The sequence below is a fragment of the Phalangium opilio genome, unplaced genomic scaffold (genome assembly GCF_054372755.1).
Source record: "Phalangium opilio isolate 3A_F unplaced genomic scaffold, DU_Popi_V2 ptg000054l_1, whole genome shotgun sequence".
In the NCBI taxonomy this organism is placed as follows: Eukaryota; Metazoa; Arthropoda; class Arachnida; order Opiliones; family Phalangiidae; genus Phalangium; species Phalangium opilio.
The window spans coordinates 1332926-1348955 of NW_028324173.1; the positions used below are offsets into that span (position 1 = coordinate 1332926).

At 39.1% G+C, this 16030-nt stretch overlaps 48 non-coding genes across 48 annotated transcripts; all 48 read right to left on the reverse strand.

Annotated features, from left to right (window-relative positions):
• Positions 1 to 37: 37 nt before the first annotated feature.
• On the reverse strand, positions 38 to 110 carry TRNAR-ACG (transfer RNA arginine (anticodon ACG)). The gene has a single exon. It is a non-coding gene; the product is annotated as a tRNA-Arg (tRNA).
• Positions 111 to 359: 249 nt separating this feature from the next.
• On the reverse strand, positions 360 to 432 carry TRNAR-ACG (transfer RNA arginine (anticodon ACG)). Its single transcript has one exon. It is a non-coding gene; the product is annotated as a tRNA-Arg (tRNA).
• A 413-nt stretch (positions 433 to 845) lies between these two features.
• On the reverse strand, positions 846 to 918 carry TRNAR-UCG (transfer RNA arginine (anticodon UCG)). Its single transcript has one exon. It is a non-coding gene; the product is annotated as a tRNA-Arg (tRNA).
• Positions 919 to 1325: 407 nt separating this feature from the next.
• Positions 1326 to 1398, reverse strand: TRNAR-ACG (transfer RNA arginine (anticodon ACG)). The gene has a single exon. It is a non-coding gene; the product is annotated as a tRNA-Arg (tRNA).
• A 249-nt stretch (positions 1399 to 1647) lies between these two features.
• TRNAR-ACG (transfer RNA arginine (anticodon ACG)) lies at positions 1648 to 1720 on the reverse strand. Its single transcript has one exon. It is a non-coding gene; the product is annotated as a tRNA-Arg (tRNA).
• Positions 1721 to 2133: 413 nt separating this feature from the next.
• TRNAR-UCG (transfer RNA arginine (anticodon UCG)) lies at positions 2134 to 2206 on the reverse strand. The gene has a single exon. It is a non-coding gene; the product is annotated as a tRNA-Arg (tRNA).
• Positions 2207 to 2291: 85 nt separating this feature from the next.
• Positions 2292 to 2364, reverse strand: TRNAR-ACG (transfer RNA arginine (anticodon ACG)). Its single transcript has one exon. It is a non-coding gene; the product is annotated as a tRNA-Arg (tRNA).
• Positions 2365 to 2777: 413 nt separating this feature from the next.
• TRNAR-ACG (transfer RNA arginine (anticodon ACG)) lies at positions 2778 to 2850 on the reverse strand. The gene has a single exon. It is a non-coding gene; the product is annotated as a tRNA-Arg (tRNA).
• A 249-nt stretch (positions 2851 to 3099) lies between these two features.
• Positions 3100 to 3172, reverse strand: TRNAR-ACG (transfer RNA arginine (anticodon ACG)). Its single transcript has one exon. It is a non-coding gene; the product is annotated as a tRNA-Arg (tRNA).
• A 249-nt stretch (positions 3173 to 3421) lies between these two features.
• On the reverse strand, positions 3422 to 3494 carry TRNAR-ACG (transfer RNA arginine (anticodon ACG)). Its single transcript has one exon. It is a non-coding gene; the product is annotated as a tRNA-Arg (tRNA).
• A 571-nt stretch (positions 3495 to 4065) lies between these two features.
• Positions 4066 to 4138, reverse strand: TRNAR-ACG (transfer RNA arginine (anticodon ACG)). Its single transcript has one exon. It is a non-coding gene; the product is annotated as a tRNA-Arg (tRNA).
• Positions 4139 to 4551: 413 nt separating this feature from the next.
• TRNAR-UCG (transfer RNA arginine (anticodon UCG)) lies at positions 4552 to 4624 on the reverse strand. The gene has a single exon. It is a non-coding gene; the product is annotated as a tRNA-Arg (tRNA).
• An 85-nt stretch (positions 4625 to 4709) lies between these two features.
• TRNAR-ACG (transfer RNA arginine (anticodon ACG)) lies at positions 4710 to 4782 on the reverse strand. Its single transcript has one exon. It is a non-coding gene; the product is annotated as a tRNA-Arg (tRNA).
• Positions 4783 to 5031: 249 nt separating this feature from the next.
• On the reverse strand, positions 5032 to 5104 carry TRNAR-ACG (transfer RNA arginine (anticodon ACG)). The gene has a single exon. It is a non-coding gene; the product is annotated as a tRNA-Arg (tRNA).
• Positions 5105 to 5517: 413 nt separating this feature from the next.
• On the reverse strand, positions 5518 to 5590 carry TRNAR-ACG (transfer RNA arginine (anticodon ACG)). The gene has a single exon. It is a non-coding gene; the product is annotated as a tRNA-Arg (tRNA).
• A 91-nt stretch (positions 5591 to 5681) lies between these two features.
• On the reverse strand, positions 5682 to 5754 carry TRNAR-UCG (transfer RNA arginine (anticodon UCG)). Its single transcript has one exon. It is a non-coding gene; the product is annotated as a tRNA-Arg (tRNA).
• Positions 5755 to 6009: 255 nt separating this feature from the next.
• TRNAR-UCG (transfer RNA arginine (anticodon UCG)) lies at positions 6010 to 6082 on the reverse strand. The gene has a single exon. It is a non-coding gene; the product is annotated as a tRNA-Arg (tRNA).
• Positions 6083 to 6494: 412 nt separating this feature from the next.
• Positions 6495 to 6567, reverse strand: TRNAR-UCG (transfer RNA arginine (anticodon UCG)). Its single transcript has one exon. It is a non-coding gene; the product is annotated as a tRNA-Arg (tRNA).
• Positions 6568 to 6816: 249 nt separating this feature from the next.
• TRNAR-UCG (transfer RNA arginine (anticodon UCG)) lies at positions 6817 to 6889 on the reverse strand. Its single transcript has one exon. It is a non-coding gene; the product is annotated as a tRNA-Arg (tRNA).
• Positions 6890 to 7138: 249 nt separating this feature from the next.
• On the reverse strand, positions 7139 to 7211 carry TRNAR-UCG (transfer RNA arginine (anticodon UCG)). Its single transcript has one exon. It is a non-coding gene; the product is annotated as a tRNA-Arg (tRNA).
• An 85-nt stretch (positions 7212 to 7296) lies between these two features.
• Positions 7297 to 7369, reverse strand: TRNAR-ACG (transfer RNA arginine (anticodon ACG)). Its single transcript has one exon. It is a non-coding gene; the product is annotated as a tRNA-Arg (tRNA).
• Positions 7370 to 7460: 91 nt separating this feature from the next.
• Positions 7461 to 7533, reverse strand: TRNAR-UCG (transfer RNA arginine (anticodon UCG)). Its single transcript has one exon. It is a non-coding gene; the product is annotated as a tRNA-Arg (tRNA).
• Positions 7534 to 7788: 255 nt separating this feature from the next.
• On the reverse strand, positions 7789 to 7861 carry TRNAR-UCG (transfer RNA arginine (anticodon UCG)). The gene has a single exon. It is a non-coding gene; the product is annotated as a tRNA-Arg (tRNA).
• Positions 7862 to 8273: 412 nt separating this feature from the next.
• On the reverse strand, positions 8274 to 8346 carry TRNAR-UCG (transfer RNA arginine (anticodon UCG)). Its single transcript has one exon. It is a non-coding gene; the product is annotated as a tRNA-Arg (tRNA).
• A 249-nt stretch (positions 8347 to 8595) lies between these two features.
• TRNAR-UCG (transfer RNA arginine (anticodon UCG)) lies at positions 8596 to 8668 on the reverse strand. The gene has a single exon. It is a non-coding gene; the product is annotated as a tRNA-Arg (tRNA).
• Positions 8669 to 8753: 85 nt separating this feature from the next.
• TRNAR-ACG (transfer RNA arginine (anticodon ACG)) lies at positions 8754 to 8826 on the reverse strand. The gene has a single exon. It is a non-coding gene; the product is annotated as a tRNA-Arg (tRNA).
• Positions 8827 to 9239: 413 nt separating this feature from the next.
• TRNAR-ACG (transfer RNA arginine (anticodon ACG)) lies at positions 9240 to 9312 on the reverse strand. Its single transcript has one exon. It is a non-coding gene; the product is annotated as a tRNA-Arg (tRNA).
• Positions 9313 to 9403: 91 nt separating this feature from the next.
• On the reverse strand, positions 9404 to 9476 carry TRNAR-UCG (transfer RNA arginine (anticodon UCG)). Its single transcript has one exon. It is a non-coding gene; the product is annotated as a tRNA-Arg (tRNA).
• Positions 9477 to 9731: 255 nt separating this feature from the next.
• Positions 9732 to 9804, reverse strand: TRNAR-UCG (transfer RNA arginine (anticodon UCG)). Its single transcript has one exon. It is a non-coding gene; the product is annotated as a tRNA-Arg (tRNA).
• A 249-nt stretch (positions 9805 to 10053) lies between these two features.
• Positions 10054 to 10126, reverse strand: TRNAR-UCG (transfer RNA arginine (anticodon UCG)). The gene has a single exon. It is a non-coding gene; the product is annotated as a tRNA-Arg (tRNA).
• A 249-nt stretch (positions 10127 to 10375) lies between these two features.
• On the reverse strand, positions 10376 to 10448 carry TRNAR-UCG (transfer RNA arginine (anticodon UCG)). The gene has a single exon. It is a non-coding gene; the product is annotated as a tRNA-Arg (tRNA).
• An 85-nt stretch (positions 10449 to 10533) lies between these two features.
• On the reverse strand, positions 10534 to 10606 carry TRNAR-ACG (transfer RNA arginine (anticodon ACG)). Its single transcript has one exon. It is a non-coding gene; the product is annotated as a tRNA-Arg (tRNA).
• A 91-nt stretch (positions 10607 to 10697) lies between these two features.
• On the reverse strand, positions 10698 to 10770 carry TRNAR-UCG (transfer RNA arginine (anticodon UCG)). The gene has a single exon. It is a non-coding gene; the product is annotated as a tRNA-Arg (tRNA).
• Positions 10771 to 11025: 255 nt separating this feature from the next.
• TRNAR-UCG (transfer RNA arginine (anticodon UCG)) lies at positions 11026 to 11098 on the reverse strand. The gene has a single exon. It is a non-coding gene; the product is annotated as a tRNA-Arg (tRNA).
• Positions 11099 to 11510: 412 nt separating this feature from the next.
• Positions 11511 to 11583, reverse strand: TRNAR-UCG (transfer RNA arginine (anticodon UCG)). The gene has a single exon. It is a non-coding gene; the product is annotated as a tRNA-Arg (tRNA).
• A 741-nt stretch (positions 11584 to 12324) lies between these two features.
• On the reverse strand, positions 12325 to 12398 carry TRNAR-ACG (transfer RNA arginine (anticodon ACG)). Its single transcript has one exon. It is a non-coding gene; the product is annotated as a tRNA-Arg (tRNA).
• A 91-nt stretch (positions 12399 to 12489) lies between these two features.
• On the reverse strand, positions 12490 to 12562 carry TRNAR-UCG (transfer RNA arginine (anticodon UCG)). The gene has a single exon. It is a non-coding gene; the product is annotated as a tRNA-Arg (tRNA).
• Positions 12563 to 12647: 85 nt separating this feature from the next.
• TRNAR-ACG (transfer RNA arginine (anticodon ACG)) lies at positions 12648 to 12720 on the reverse strand. The gene has a single exon. It is a non-coding gene; the product is annotated as a tRNA-Arg (tRNA).
• Positions 12721 to 12811: 91 nt separating this feature from the next.
• On the reverse strand, positions 12812 to 12884 carry TRNAR-ACG (transfer RNA arginine (anticodon ACG)). The gene has a single exon. It is a non-coding gene; the product is annotated as a tRNA-Arg (tRNA).
• Positions 12885 to 13139: 255 nt separating this feature from the next.
• Positions 13140 to 13212, reverse strand: TRNAR-UCG (transfer RNA arginine (anticodon UCG)). The gene has a single exon. It is a non-coding gene; the product is annotated as a tRNA-Arg (tRNA).
• Positions 13213 to 13461: 249 nt separating this feature from the next.
• Positions 13462 to 13534, reverse strand: TRNAR-UCG (transfer RNA arginine (anticodon UCG)). The gene has a single exon. It is a non-coding gene; the product is annotated as a tRNA-Arg (tRNA).
• A 412-nt stretch (positions 13535 to 13946) lies between these two features.
• Positions 13947 to 14020, reverse strand: TRNAR-ACG (transfer RNA arginine (anticodon ACG)). The gene has a single exon. It is a non-coding gene; the product is annotated as a tRNA-Arg (tRNA).
• Positions 14021 to 14111: 91 nt separating this feature from the next.
• TRNAR-UCG (transfer RNA arginine (anticodon UCG)) lies at positions 14112 to 14184 on the reverse strand. The gene has a single exon. It is a non-coding gene; the product is annotated as a tRNA-Arg (tRNA).
• Positions 14185 to 14269: 85 nt separating this feature from the next.
• TRNAR-ACG (transfer RNA arginine (anticodon ACG)) lies at positions 14270 to 14342 on the reverse strand. The gene has a single exon. It is a non-coding gene; the product is annotated as a tRNA-Arg (tRNA).
• A 91-nt stretch (positions 14343 to 14433) lies between these two features.
• On the reverse strand, positions 14434 to 14506 carry TRNAR-ACG (transfer RNA arginine (anticodon ACG)). The gene has a single exon. It is a non-coding gene; the product is annotated as a tRNA-Arg (tRNA).
• A 255-nt stretch (positions 14507 to 14761) lies between these two features.
• Positions 14762 to 14834, reverse strand: TRNAR-UCG (transfer RNA arginine (anticodon UCG)). Its single transcript has one exon. It is a non-coding gene; the product is annotated as a tRNA-Arg (tRNA).
• A 741-nt stretch (positions 14835 to 15575) lies between these two features.
• TRNAR-ACG (transfer RNA arginine (anticodon ACG)) lies at positions 15576 to 15649 on the reverse strand. Its single transcript has one exon. It is a non-coding gene; the product is annotated as a tRNA-Arg (tRNA).
• A 248-nt stretch (positions 15650 to 15897) lies between these two features.
• On the reverse strand, positions 15898 to 15970 carry TRNAR-ACG (transfer RNA arginine (anticodon ACG)). The gene has a single exon. It is a non-coding gene; the product is annotated as a tRNA-Arg (tRNA).
• Positions 15971 to 16030: the final 60 nt, after the last annotated feature.

Genomic DNA, 16030 nt, shown 5'->3' on the forward strand with positions numbered 1-16030 from the left:
TTATGACGCATAAAAGATCTTTAATTTAAATAAACACCGAGCTTGCCATGACTCGAACCTAGAATCTTTTGCTCCGTAGGCAAACGCGTTATCCATTGCGCCACAAGCCCGTTGGAGGTTAATCTAAATGCTATTGAAGCATTGCAATATTATAAATTTCCCTTCCGTTACATTCCAATAATCATCTTTATATGTTAATACCGAGCTTGCCAGGACTCGAACCTGGAATCTTCAATTTCGAAGGCAGACGCGTAATCCGTTACGCTACAAGCCCTTGCTTCGTTCTATCAAAAACTTTTCCAAACATTGTATTTATGCATTTTTATGACGCATAAAAGATGTTTAATTTAAATAAACACCGAGCTTGCCATGACTCGAACCTAGAATCTTTTGCTCCGTAGGCAAACGCGTTATCCATTGCGCCACAAGCCCGTTGGAGGTTTATTTAAATGCTATTGAAGCATTGCAATATTATAAATTTCCCTTCCGTTATATTCTAATAATCATCTTTAAATGTTAATACCGAGCTTGCCACGACTCGAACCTGGAAACTTCTGCTCCGTAGGCAGACGCGTAATCCATTACGCTACAAGCCCTTGCTTCGTTCTATCAAAACCTTTTCCAAACATTGTATTTATGCATTTTTATGACGCATAAAAGATCTTTAATTTAAATAAACACCGAGCTTGCCATGACTCGAACCTAGAATCTTTTGCTCCGTAGGCAGACGCGTTATCCATTGCGCCACAAGCCCGTTGGATGTTTATTCAAATGCTATTGAAGCATTGCAATATTATAAATTTCCCTTCCGTTATATTCTAATAATCATCTTTAAATGTTAATACCGAGCTTGCCAGGACTCGAACCTGGAATCTTCTGCTTCGAAGGCAGACGCGTTATCCATTACGCTACAAGCCCTTGCTTCGTTCTATAAAAAACTTTTCCAATCATTGTATTTATGCATTTTTATGACGCATAAAAGATCTTTAATTTAAATAAACACCGAGCTTCCCAGGACTCGCACCTAGAATCTTTTGCTCCGTAGGCAGTCGCGTTATCCATTGCGCCACAAGCCCGTTGGAGGTTAATCTAAATGCTATTGGATTATTGCAATATTATAAATCTCCCTTCCGATATATTCAAATAATCATCTTTAAATGTTAATACCGAGCTTGCCAGGACTCGAACCTGAAATCTTCTGCTTCGAAGGCAGACGCGTTATCCAGTACGCTCCAAGCCCTTGCTTCGTTCTATCAAAAACTTTTCCAAACATTGTATTTATGCATTTTTATGACGCATAAAAGATGTTTAATTTAAATAAACACCGAGCTTGCCATGACTCGAACCTAGAATCTTTTGCTCCGTAGGCAAACGCGTTATCCATTGCGCCACAAGCCCGTTGGAGGTTTATTCAAATGCTATTGAAGCATTGCAATATTATAAATTTCCCTTCCGTTACATTCCAATAATCATCTTTAAATGTCAACACCGAGCTTGCCAGGACTCGAACCTGGAATTTTCTGCTCCGTAGGCAGACGCATTATCCATTGCGCTACAAGCCCTTGCTTCGTTCTATCAAAAACTTTTCCAAGCATTGTATTTATGCATTTTTATGACGCATAAAAGATCTTTAATTTAAATAAACACCGAGCTTGCCATGACTCGAACCTAGAATCTTTTGCTCCGTAGGCAAACGCGTTATCCATTGCGCCACAAGCCCGTTGGAGGTTAATCTAAATGCTATTGAAGCATTGCAATATTATAAATTTCCCTTCCGTTACATTCCAATAATCATCTTTATATGTTAATACCGAGCTTGCCAGGACTCGAACCTGGAATCTTCAACTTCGAAGGCAGACGCATTATCCATTGCTCTACAAGCCCTTGCTTCGTTCTATCAAAAACTTTTCCAAGCATTGTATTTATGCATTTTTATGACGCATAAAAGATGTTTAATTTAAATAAACACCGAGCTTGCCATGACTCGAACCTAGAATCTTTTGCTCCGTAGGCAAACGTGTTATCCATTGCGCCACAAGCCCGTTGGAGGTTAATCTAAATGCTATTGAAGTATTGCAATATTATAAATTTCCCTTCCGTTATATTCTAATAATCATCTTTAAATGTTACTACCGAGCTTGCCAGGACTCGAACCTGGAATCTTCTGCTTCGAAGGCAGACGCGTAATCCATTACGCTACAAGCCCTTGCTTCGTTCTATCAAAAACTTTTCCAAACATTGTATTTATGCATTTTTATGACGCATAAAAGATGTTTAATTTAAATAAACACCGAGCTTGCCATGACTCGAACCTAGAATCTTTTGCTCCGTAGGCAAACGCGTTATCCATTGCGCCACAAGCCCGTTGGAGGTTTATTTAAATGCTATTGAAGCATTGCAATATTATAAATTTCCCTTCCGATATATTCAAATAATCATCTTTAAATGTTAATACCGAGCTTGCCAGGACTCGAACCTAGAATCTTTTGCTCCGTAGGCAGTCGCGTTATCCATTGCGCCACAAGCCCGTTGGAGGTTAATCTAAATGCTATTGGATTATTGCAATATTATAAATCTCCCTTCCGATATATTCAAATAATCATCTTTAAATGTTAATACCGAGCTTGCCAGGACTCGAACCTGAAATCTTCTGCTTCGAAGGCAGACGCGTTATCCAGTACGCTCCAAGCCCTTGCTTCGTTCTATCAAAAACTTTTCCAAACATTGTATTTATGCATTTTTATGACGCATAAAAGATGTTTAATTTAAATAAACACCGAGCTTGCCATGACTCGAACCTAGAATCTTTTGCTCCGTAGGCAAACGCGTTATCCATTGCGCCACAAGCCCGTTGGAGGTTTATTCAAATGCTATTGAAGCATTGCAATATTATAAATTTCCCTTCCGTTACATTCCAATAATCATCTTTAAATGTCAACACCGAGCTTGCCAGGACTCGAACCTGGAATTTTCTGCTCCGTAGGCAGACGCATTATCCATTGCGCTACAAGCCCTTGCTTCGTTCTATCAAAAACTTTTCCAAGCATTGTATTTATGCATTTTTATGACGCATAAAAGATCTTTAATTTAAATAAACACCGAGCTTGCCATGACTCGAACCTAGAATCTTTTGCTCCGTAGGCAAACGCGTTATCCATTGCGCCACAAGCCCGTTGGAGGTTAATCTAAATGCTATTGAAGCATTGCAATATTATAAATTTCCCTTCCGTTACATTCCAATAATCATCTTTATATGTTAATACCGAGCTTGCCAGGACTCGAACCTGGAATCTTCAACTTCGAAGGCAGACGCGTAATCCGTTACGCTACAAGCCCTTGCTTCGTTCTATCAAAAACTTTTCCAAACATTGTATTTATGCATTTTTATGACGCATAAAAGATGTTTAATTTAAATAAACACCGAGCTTGCCATGACTCGAACCTAGAATCTTTTGCTCCGTAGGCAAACGCGTTATCCATTGCGCCACAAGCCCGTTGGAGGTTTATTTAAATGCTATTGAAGCATTGCAATATTATAAATTTCCCTTCCGTTATATTCTAATAATCATCTTTAAATGTTAATACCGAGCTTGCCACGACTCGAACCTGGAAACTTCTGCTCCGTAGGCAGACGCGTAATCCATTACGCTACAAGCCCTTGCTTCGTTCTATCAAAAACTTTTCCAAACATTGTATTTATGCATTTTTATGACGCATAAAAGATCTTTAATTTAAATAAACACCGAGCTTCCCAGGACTCGCACCTAGAATCTTTTGCTCCGTAGGCAGTCGCGTTATCCATTGCGCCACAAGCCCGTTGGAGGTTAATCTAAATGCTATTGGATTATTGCAATATTATAAATCTCCCTTCCGATATATTCAAATAATCATCTTTAAATGTTAATACCGAGCTTGCCAGGACTCGAACCTGAAATCTTCTGCTTCGAAGGCAGACGCGTTATCCAGTACGCTCCAAGCCCTTGCTTCGTTCTATCAAAAACTTTTCCAAACATTGTATTTATGCATTTTTATGACGCATAAAAGATGTTTAATTTAAATAAACACCGAGCTTGCCATGACTCGAACCTAGAATCTTTTGCTCCGTAGGCAAACGCGTTATCCATTGCGCCACAAGCCCGTTGGAGGTTTATTCAAATGCTATTGAAGCATTGCAATATTATAAATTTCCCTTCCGTTACATTCCAATAATCATCTTTAAATGTCAACACCGAGCTTGCCAGGACTCGAACCTGGAATTTTCTGCTCCGTAGGCAGACGCATTATCCATTGCGCTACAAGCCCTTGCTTCGTTCTATCAAAAACTTTTCCAAGCATTGTATTTATGCATTTTTATGACGCATAAAAGATCTTTAATTTAAATAAACACCGAGCTTGCCATGACTCGAACCTAGAATCTTTTGCTCCGTAGGCAAACGTGTTATCCATTGCGCCACAAGCCCGTTGGAGGTTAATCTAAATGCTATTGAAGTATTGCAATATTATAAATTTCCCTTCCGTTATATTCTAATAATCATCTTTAAATGTTAATACCGAGCTTGCCAGGACTCGAACCTGGAATCTTCTGCTTCGAAGGCAGACGCGTAATCCATTACGCTACAAGCCCTTGCTTCGTTCTATCAAAAACTTTTCCAAACATTGTATTTATGCATTTTTATGACGCATAAAAGATGTTTAATTTAAATAAACACCGAGCTTGCCATGACTCGAACCTAGAATCTTTTGCTCCGTAGGCAAACGCGTTATCCATTGCGCCACAAGCCCGTTGGAGGTTTATTTAAATGCTATTGAAGCATTGCAATATTATAAATTTCCCTTCCGTTATATTCTAATAATCATCTTTAAATGTTAATACCGAGCTTGCCGCGACTCGAACCTGGAAACTTCTGCTCCGTAGGCAGACGCGTAATCCATTACGCTACAAGCCCTTGCTTCGTTCTATCAAAAACGTTTCCAAACATTGTATTTATGCATTTTTATGACGCATAAAAGATGTTTAATTTAAATAAACACCGAGCTTGCCATGACTCGAACCTAGAATCTTTTGCTCCGTAGGCAAACGCGTTATCCATTGCGCCACAAGCCCGTTGGAGGTTAATCTAAATGCTATTGAAGCATTGCAATATTATAAATTTCCCTTCCGTTATATTCTAATAATCATCTTTAAATGTTAATACCGAGCTTGCCAGGACTCGAACGTAGAATCTTTTGCTCCGTAGGCAAACGTGTTATCCATTGCGCCACAAGCCCGTTGGAGGTTAATCTAAATGCTATTGAAGTATTGCAATATTATAAATTTCCCTTCCGTTACATTCCAATAATCATCTTTAAATGTCAACACCGAGCTTGCCAGGACTCGAACCTGGAATTTTCTGCTCCGTAGGCAGACGCATTATCCATTGCGCTACAAGCCCTTGCTTCGTTCTATCAAAAACTTTTCCAAGCATTGTATTTATGCATTTTTATGACGCATAAAAGATCTTTAATTTAAATAAACACCGAGCTTGCCATGACTCGAACCTAGAATCTTTTGCTCCGTAGGCAAACGCGTTATCCATTGCGCCACAAGCCCGTTGGAGGTTAATCTAAATGCTATTGAAGCATTGCAATATTATAAATTTCCCTTCCGTTATATTCTAATAATCATCTTTAAATGTTAATACCGAGCTTGCCACGACTCGAACCTGGAAACTTCTGCTTCGAAGGCAGACGCGTTATCCATTGCGCTACAAGCCCGTTGGAGGTTAATCTAAATGCTATTGAAGCATTGCAATATTATAAATTTCCCTTCCGTTATATTCTAATAATCATCTTTAAATGTTAATACCGAGCTTGCCAGGACTCGAACTTAGAATCTTTTGCTCCGTAGGCAGCTGCGTTATACGTTGCGCCACAAGCCCGCTGGAGGTTTATTTAAATGCTATTGAAGCATTGCAATATTATAAATTTCCCTTCCGTTATATTCTAATAATCATCTTTAAATGTTAATACCGAGCTTGCCAGGACTCGAACCTGGAATCTTCTGCTTCGAAGGCAGACGCGTTATCCATTACGCTACAAGCCCTTGCTTCGTTCTATCACAAACTTTTCCAAACATTGTATTTATGCATTTTTATGACGCATAAAAGATCTTTAATTTAAATAAACACCGAGCTTGCCATGACTCGAACCTAGAATCTTTTGCTCCGTAGGCAGACGCGTTATCCATTGCGCCACAAGCACGTTGGAGGTTAATCTAAATGCTATTGAAGCATTGCAATATTAAAATTTCCCTTCCGTTATATTCTAATAATCATCTTTAAATGTTAATACCGAGCTTGCCAGGACTCGAACTTAGAATCTTTTGCTCCGTAGGCAGCTGCGTTATCCGTTGCGCCACAAGCCCGCTGGAGGTTTATTTAAATGCTATTGAAGCATTGCAATATTATAAATTTCCCTTCCGCTATATTCTAATAATCATCTTTAAATGTTAATACCGAGCTTGCCAGGACTCGAACCTGGAATCTTCTGCTTCGAAGGCAGACGCGTTATCCATTACGCTACAAGCCCTTGCTTCGTTCTATCACAAACTTTTCCAAACATTGTATTTATGCATTTTTATGACGCATAAAAGATCTTTAATTTAAATAAACACCGAGCTTGCCATGACTCGAACCTAGAATCTTTTGCTCCGTAGGCAGACGCGTTATCCATTGCGCCACAAGCACGTTGGAGGTTAATCTAAATGCTATTGAAGCATTGCAATATTATAAATTTCCCTTCCGTTATATTCTAATAATCATCTTTAAATGTTAATACCGAGCTTGCCAGGACTCGAACCTGGAATCTTCTGCTTCGAAGGCAGACGCGTTATCCATTACGCTACAAGCCCTTGCTTCGTTCTATCAAAAACTTTTCCAAGCATTGTATTTATGCATTTTTATGACGCATAAAAGATCTTTAATTTAAATAAACACCGAGCTTGCCATGACTCGAACCTAGAATCTTTTGCTCCGTAGGTAGACACGTTATCCATTGCGCCACAAGCCCGTTGGAGGTTAATCTAAATGCTATTGGATTATTGCAATATTATAAATCTCCCTTCCGATATATTCAAATAATCATCTTTAAATGTTAATACCGAGCTTGCCAGGACTCGAACCTGGAATCTTCTGCTTCGAAGGCAGACGCGTTATCCATTACGCTACAAGCCCTTGCTTCGTTCTATCAAAAACTTTTCCAAACATTGAATTTATGCATTTTTATGACGCATAAAAGATCTTTAATTTAAATAAACACCGAGCTTGCCATGACTCGAACCTAGAATCTTTTGCTCCGTAGGCAAACGCGTTATCCATTGCGCCACAAGCCCGTTGGAGGTTAATCTAAATGCTATTGAAGCATTGCAATATTATAAATTTCCCTTCCGTTATATTCTAATAATCATCTTTAAATGTTAATACCGAGCTTGCCACGACTCGAACCTGGAAACTTCTGCTTCGAAGGCAGACGCGTTATCCATTGCGCTACAAGCCCGTTGGAGGTTAATCTAAATGCTATTGAAGCATTGCAATATTATAAATTTCCCTTCCGTTATATTCTAATAATCATCTTTAAATGTTAATACCGAGCTTGCCAGGACTCGAACTTAGAATCTTTTGCTCCGTAGGCAGCTGCGTTATACGTTGCGCCACAAGCCCGCTGGAGGTTTATTTAAATGCTATTGAAGCATTGCAATATTATAAATTTCCCTTCCGTTATATTCTAATAATCATCTTTAAATGTTAATACCGAGCTTGCCAGGACTCGAACCTGGAATCTTCTGCTTCGAAGGCAGACGCGTTATCCATTACGCTACAAGCCCTTGCTTCGTTCTATCACAAACTTTTCCAAACATTGTATTTATGCATTTTTATGACGCATAAAAGATCTTTAATTTAAATAAACACCGAGCTTGCCATGACTCGAACCTAGAATCTTTTGCTCCGTAGGCAGACGCGTTATCCATTGCGCCACAAGCACGTTGGAGGTTAATCTAAATGCTATTGAAGCATTGCAATATTAAAATTTCCCTTCCGTTATATTCTAATAATCATCTTTAAATGTTAATACCGAGCTTGCCAGGACTCGAACTTAGAATCTTTTGCTCCGTAGGCAGCTGCGTTATCCGTTGCGCCACAAGCCCGCTGGAGGTTTATTTAAATGCTATTGAAGCATTGCAATATTATAAATTTCCCTTCCGCTATATTCTAATAATCATCTTTAAATGTTAATACCGAGCTTGCCAGGACTCGAACCTGGAATCTTCTGCTTCGAAGGCAGACGCGTTATCCATTACGCTACAAGCCCTTGCTTCGTTCTATCACAAACTTTTCCAAACATTGTATTTATGCATTTTTATGACGCATAAAAGATCTTTAATTTAAATAAACACCGAGCTTGCCATGACTCGAACCTAGAATCTTTTGCTCCGTAGGCAAACGTGTTATCCATTGCGCCACAAGCCCGTTGGAGGTTAATCTAAATGCTATTGAAGTATTGCAATATTATAAATTTCCCTTCCGTTATATTCTAATAATCATCTTTAAATGTTAATACCGAGCTTGCCAGGACTCGAACCTGGAATCTTCTGCTTCGAAGGCAGACGCGTAATCCATTACGCTACAAGCCCTGGCTTCGTTCTATCAAAAACTTTTCCAAACATTGTATTTATGCATTTTTATGACGCATAAAAGATGTTTAATTTAAATAAACACCGAGCTTGCCATGACTCGAACCTAGAATCTTTTGCTCCGTAGGCAAACGCGTTATCCATTGCGCCACAAGCCCGTTGGAGGTTAATCTAAATGCTATTGAAGCATTGCAATATTATAAATTTCCCTTCCGTTATATTCTAATAATCATCTTTAAATGTTAATACCGAGCTTGCCAGGACTCGAACGTAGAATCTTTTGCTCCGTAGGCAGCTGCGTTATCCGTTGCGCCACAAGCCCGTTGGAGGTTTATTCAAATGCTATTGAAGCATTGCAATATTATAAATTTCCCTTCCGTTACATTCCAATAATCATCTTTAAATGTCAACACCGAGCTTGCCAGGACTCGAACCTGGAATTTTCTGCTCCGTAGGCAGACGCATTATCCATTGCGCTACAAGCCCTTGCTTCGTTCTATCAAAAACTTTTCCAAGCATTGTATTTATGCATTTTTATGACGCATAAAAGATCTTTAATTTAAATAAACACCGAGCTTGCCATGACTCGAACCTAGAATCTTTTGCTCCGTAGGCAAACGCGTTATCCATTGCGCCACAAGCCCGTTGGAGGTTAATCTAAATGCTATTGAAGCATTGCAATATTATAAATTTCCCTTCCGTTATATTCTAATAATAATCTTTAAATGTTAATACCGAGCTTGCCACGACTCGAACCTGGAAACTTCTGCTTCGAAGGCAGACGCGTTATCCATTGCGCTACAAGCCCGTTGGAGGTTAATCTAAATGCTATTGAAGCATTGCAATATTATAAATTTCCCTTCCGTTATATTCTAATAATCATCTTTAAATGTTAATACCGAGCTTGCCAGGACTCGAACTTAGAATCTTTTGCTCCGTAGGCAGCTGCGTTATACGTTGCGCCACAAGCCCGCTGGAGGTTTATTTAAATGCTATTGAAGCATTGCAATATTATAAATTTCCCTTCCGTTATATTCTAATAATCATCTTTAAATGTTAATACCGAGCTTGCCAGGACTCGAACCTGGAATCTTCTGCTTCGAAGGCAGACGCGTTATCCATTACGCTACAAGCCCTTGCTTCGTTCTATCACAAACTTTTCCAAACATTGTATTTATGCATTTTTATGACGCATAAAAGATCTTTAATTTAAATAAACACCGAGCTTGCCATGACTCGAACCTAGAATCTTTTGCTCCGTAGGCAGACGCGTTATCCATTGCGCCACAAGCACGTTGGAGGTTAATCTAAATGCTATTGAAGCATTGCAATATTATAAATTTCCCTTCCGTTATATTCTAATAATCATCTTTAAATGTTAATACCGAGCTTGCCAGGACTCGAACCTGGAATCTTCTGCTTCGAAGGCAGACGCGTTATCCATTACGCTACAAGCCCTTGCTTCGTTCTATCAAAAACTTTTCCAAGCATTGTATTTATGCATTTTTATGACGCATAAAAGATCTTTAATTTAAATAAACACCGAGCTTGCCACGACTCGAACCTAGAATCTTTTGCTCCGTAGGTAGACACGTTATCCATTGCGCCACAAGCCCGTTGGAGGTTAATCTAAATGCTATTGGATTATTGCAATATTATAAATCTCCCTTCCGATATATTCAAATAATCATCTTTAAATATTAATACCGAGCTTGCCAGGACTCGAACCTGGAATCTTCTGCTTCGAAGGCAGACGCGTTATCCATTACGCTACAAGCCCTTGCTTCGTTCTATCAAAAACTTTTCCAAACATTGAATTTATGCATTTTTATGACGCATAAAAGATCTTTAATTTAAATAAACACCGAGCTTGCCATGACTCGAACCTAGAATCTTTTGCTCCGTAGGCAAACGCGTTATCCATTGCGCCACAAGCCCGTTGGAGGTTAATCTAAATGCTATTGAAGCATTGCAATATTATAAATTTCCCTTCCGTTATATTCTAATAATCATCTTTAAATGTTAATACCGAGCTTGCCACGACTCGAACCTGGAAACTTCTGCTTCGAAGGCAGACGCGTTATCCATTGCGCTACAAGCCCGTTGGAGGTTAATCTAAATGCTATTGAAGCATTGCAATATTATAAATTTCCCTTCCGTTATATTCTAATAATCATCTTTAAATGTTAATACCGAGCTTGCCAGGACTCGAACTTAGAATCTTTTGCTCCGTAGGCAGCTGCGTTATACGTTGCGCCACAAGCCCGCTGGAGGTTTATTTAAATGCTATTGAAGCATTGCAATATTATAAATTTCCCTTCCGTTATATTCTAATAATCATCTTTAAATGTTAATACCGAGCTTGCCAGGACTCGAACCTGGAATCTTCTGCTTCGAAGGCAGACGCGTTATCCATTACGCTACAAGCCCTTGCTTCGTTCTATCACAAACTTTTCCAAACATTGTATTTATGCATTTTTATGACGCATAAAAGATCTTTAATTTAAATAAACACCGAGCTTGCCATGACTCGAACCTAGAATCTTTTGCTCCGTAGGCAGACGCGTTATCCATTGCGCCACAAGCACGTTGGAGGTTAATCTAAATGCTATTGAAGCATTGCAATATTAAAATTTCCCTTCCGTTATATTCTAATAATCATCTTTAAATGTTAATACCGAGCTTGCCAGGACTCGAACTTAGAATCTTTTGCTCCGTAGGCAGCTGCGTTATCCGTTTCGCCACAAGCCCGCTGGAGGTTTATTTAAATGCTATTGAAGCATTGCAATATTATAAATTTCCCTTCCGCTATATTCTAATAATCATCTTTAAATGTTAATACCGAGCTTGCCAGGACTCGAACCTGGAATCTTCTGCTTCGAAGGCAGACGCGTTATCCATTACGCTACAAGCCCTTGCTTCGTTCTATCACAAACTTTTCCAAACATTGTATTTATGCATTTTTATGACGCATAAAAGATCTTTAATTTAAATAAACACCGAGCTTGCCATGACTCGAACCTAGAATCTTTTGCTCCGTAGGCAGACGCGGTATCCATTGCGCCACAAGCACGTTGGAGGTTAATCTAAATGCTATTGAAGCATTGCAATATTATAAATTTCACTTCCGTTATATTCTAATAATCATCTTTAAATGTTAATACCGAGCTTGCCAGGACTCGAACCTAGAATCTTTTGCTCCGTAGGCAGCTGCGTTATCCGTTGCGCCACAAGCCCGTTGGAGGTTTATTCAAATGCTATTGAAGCATTTTAATATTTTAAATTTCCCTTCCGTTACATTCCAATAATCATCTTTAAATGTTAACACCGAGCTTGCCAGGACTTGAACCTTAAATCTTCTGCTCCGTAGGCAGACGCGTTATCCATTGCGCCACAAGCCCGTTGGAGGTTTATCTAAATGCTATTGAAGCATTTTAATATTTTAAATTTCCCTTCCGTTATTTTCTAATAGTCATCTTTAAATGTTAATACCGAGCTTGCCAGGACTCCAACCTAGAATCTTATGCTCCGTAGGCAGACGCGTTATCCATTGCGCCAAAAGCCCGTTGGAGGTTAATCTAAATGCTATTGAAGCATTGCAATATTATAAATTACCCTTCCGTTATATTCTAATAAGCATCTTTAAATGTTAATACCGAGCTTTGCCAGGACTCGAACCTGGAACCTTCTGCTCCGTAGGCAGACGCGTTATCCATTGCGCCACAAGCCCGTTGGAGGTTAATCTAAATGCTATTGAAGCATTGCAATATTATAAATTTCCCTTCCGTTATATTCTAATAATCATCTTTAAATGTTAATACCGAGCTTGCCAGGACTCGAACCTGGAATCTTCTGCTTCGAAGGCAGACGCGTAATCCATTACGCTACAAGCCCTTGCTTCGTTCTATCAAAAACTTTTCCAAACATTGTATTTATGCATTTTTATGACGCATAAAAGATGTTTAATTTAAATAAACACCGAGCTTGCCATGACTCGAACCTAGAATCTTTTGCTCCGTAGGCAAACGCGTTATCCATTGCGCCACAAGCCCGTTGGAGGTTTATTTAAATGCTATTGAAGCATTGCAATATTATAAATTTCCCTTCCGTTATATTCTAATAATCATCTTTAAATGTTAATACCGAGCTTGCCAGGACTCGAACCTGGAAACTTCTGCTCCGTGGGCAGACGCGTTATCCATTGCGCTACAAGCCCGTTGGAGGTTAATCTAAATGCTATTGAAGCATTGCAATATTATAAATTTCCCTTCCGTTATATTCTAATAATCATCTTTAAATGTTAATACCGAGCTTGCCAGGACTCGAACTTAGAATCTTTTGCTCCGTAGGCAGCTGCGTTATACGTTGCGCCACAAGCCCGCTGGAGGTTTATTTAAATGCTATTGAAGCATTGCAATATTATAAATTTCCCTTCCGTTATATTCTAATAATCATCTTTAAATGTTAATACCGAGCTTGCCAGGACTCGAACCTGGAATCTTCTGCTTCGAAGGCAGACGCGTTATCCATTACGCTACAAGCCCTTGCTTCGTTCTATCACAAACTTTTCCAAACATTGTATTTATGCATTTTTATGACGCATAAAAGATCTTTAATTTAAATAAACACCGAGCTTGCCATGACTCGAACCTAGAATCTTTTGCTCCGTAGGCAGACGCGTTATCCATTGCGCCACAAGCCCGTTGGAGGTTAATCTAAATGCTATTGAAGCATTGCAATATTATAAATTTCCCTTACGTTATATTCTAATAATCATCTTTAAATGTTAATACCGAGCTTGCCAGGACTCGAACCTGGAATCTTCTGCTTCGAAGGCAGACGCGTTATCCATTACGCTACAAGCCCTTGCTTCGTTCTATCACAAACTTTTCCAAACATTGTATTTATGCATTTTTATGACGCATAAAAGATCTTTAATTTAAATAAACACCGAGCTTGCCATGACTCGAACCTAGAATCTTCTGCTCCGTAGGCAGACGCGTTATCCATTGCGCCACAAGCACGTTGGAGGTTAATCTAAATGCTATTGAAGCATTGCAATATTAAAATTTCCCTTCCGTTATATTCTAATAATCATCTTTAAATGTTAATACCGAGCTTGCCAGGACTCCAACCTAGAATCTTATGCTCCGTAGGCAGACGCGTTATCCATTGCGCCAAAAGCCCGTTGGAGGTTAATCTAAATGCTATTGAAGCATTGCAATATTATAAATTACCCTTCCGTTATATTCTAATAAGCATCTTTAAATGTTAATACCGAGCTTTGCCAGGACTCGAACCTGGAACCTTCTGCTCCGTAGGCAGACGCGTTATCCATTGCGCCACAAGCCCGTTGGAGGTTAATCTAAATGCTATTGAAGCATTGCAATATTATAAATTTCCCTTCCGTTATATTCTAATAATCATCTTTAAATGTTAATACCGAGCTTGCCAGGACTCGAACCTGGAATCTTCTGCTTCGAAGGCAGACGCGTAATCCATTACGCTACAAGCCCTTGCTTCGTTCTATCAAAAACTTTTCCAAACATTGTATTTATGCATTTTTATGACGCATAAAAGATGTTTAATTTAAATAAACACCGAGCTTGCCATGACTCGAACCTAGAATCTTTTGCTCCGTAGGCAAACGCGTTATCCATTGCGCCACAAGCCCGTTGGAGGTTTATTTAAATGCTATTGAAGCATTGCAATATTATAAATTTCCCTTCCGTTATATTCTAATAATCATCTTTAAATGTTAATACCGAGCTTGCCAGGACTCGAACCTGGAAACTTCTGCTCCGTGGGCAGACGCGTTATCCATTGCGCTACAAGCCCGTTGGAGGTTAATCTAAATGCTATTGAAGCATTGCAATATTATAAATTTCCCTTCCGCTATATTCTAATAATCATCTTTAAAAGTTAATACCGAGCTTGCCAGGACTCGAACTTAGAATCTTTTGCTCCGTAGGCAGCTGCGTTATACGTTGCGCCACAAGCCCGCTGGAGGTTTATTTAAATGCTATTGAAGCATTGCAATATTATAAATTTCCCTTCCGTTATATTCTAATAATCATCTTTAAATGTTAATACCGAGCTTGCCAGGACTCGAACCTGGAATCTTCTGCTTCGAAGGCAGACGCGTTATCCATTACGCTACAAGCCCTTGCTTCGTTCTATCACAAACTTTTCCAAACATTGTATTTATGCATTTTTATGACGCATAAAAGATCTTTAATTTAAATAAACACCGAGCTTGCCATGACTCGAACCTAGAATCTTTTGCTCCGTAGGCAGACGCGTTATCCATTGCGCCACAAGCACGTTGGAGGTTAATCTAAATGCTATTGAAGCATTGCAATATTATAAATTTCACTTCCGTTATATTCTAATAATCATCTTTAAATGTTAATACCGAGCTTGCCAGGACTCGAACCTAGAATCTTTTGCTCCGTAGGCAGCTGCGTTATCCGTTGCGCCACAAGCCCGTTGGAGGTTTATTCAAATGCTATTGAAGCATTTTAATATTTTAAATTTCCCTTCCGTTACATTCCAATAATCATCTTTAAATGTTAACACCGAGCTTGCCAGGACTTGAACCTTAAATCTTCTGCTCCGTAGGCAGACGCGTTATCCATTGCGCCACAAGCCCGTTGGAGGTTTATCTAAATGCTATTGAAGCATTTTAATATTTTAAATTTCCCTTCCGTTATTTTCTAATAGTCATCTTTAAATGTTAATACCGAGCTTGCCAGGACTCCAACCTAGAATCTTATGCTCCGTAGGCAGACGCGTTATCCATTGCGCCAAAAGCCCGTTGGAGGTTAATCTAAATGCTATTGAAGCATTGCAATATTATAAATTACCCTTCCGTTATATTCTAATAAGCATCTTTAAATGTTAATACCGAGCTTTGCCAGGACTCGAACCTGGAACCTTCTGCTCCGTAGGCAGACGCGTTATCCATTGCGCCACAAGCCCGTTGGAGGTTATTCTAAATGCTATTGAAGCATTGCAATATTATAAATTTCCCTTCCGTTATATTCTAATAATCATCTTTAAATGTTAATACCGAGCTTGCAGGACTCGAACCTGGAATCTTCTGCTTCGAAGGCAGACGCGTAATCCATTACGCTACAAGCCCTTGCTTCGTTCTATCAAAAACTTTTCCAAACATTGTATTTATGCATTTTTATGACGCATAAAAGATGTTTAATTTAAATAAACACCGAGCTTGCCATGACTCGAACCTAGAATCTTTTGCTCCGTAGGCAAACGCGTTATCCATTGCGCCACAAGCCCGTTGGAGGTTTATTTAAATGCTATTGAAGCATTGCAATATTATAAATTTCCCTTCCGTTA